Raw genomic sequence first — 220 nt, forward strand, 5'->3', positions numbered from 1 at the left:
GTCTTGATAAACCATAATATTATGAGCACATAGAAATAGTATTGTTGAGCACATAGAAATAGTATTGTTGAGACTTGCTAGAAATTCACTGATTGATTAAATGCCTTTAAGATTGATAGTTTCATTGTCCTCACAAGAGTGAAATCCGAATTGATTGTTTTTAAGAGTAAGACCGCATGAAAATTATACCTAAATATTGAGTGATATATGATTTGAGATG

Source organism: Brassica oleracea, chromosome C1 (assembly GCF_000695525.1).
Source record: "Brassica oleracea var. oleracea cultivar TO1000 chromosome C1, BOL, whole genome shotgun sequence".
Classification (NCBI taxonomy): Eukaryota; Viridiplantae; Streptophyta; class Magnoliopsida; order Brassicales; family Brassicaceae; genus Brassica; species Brassica oleracea.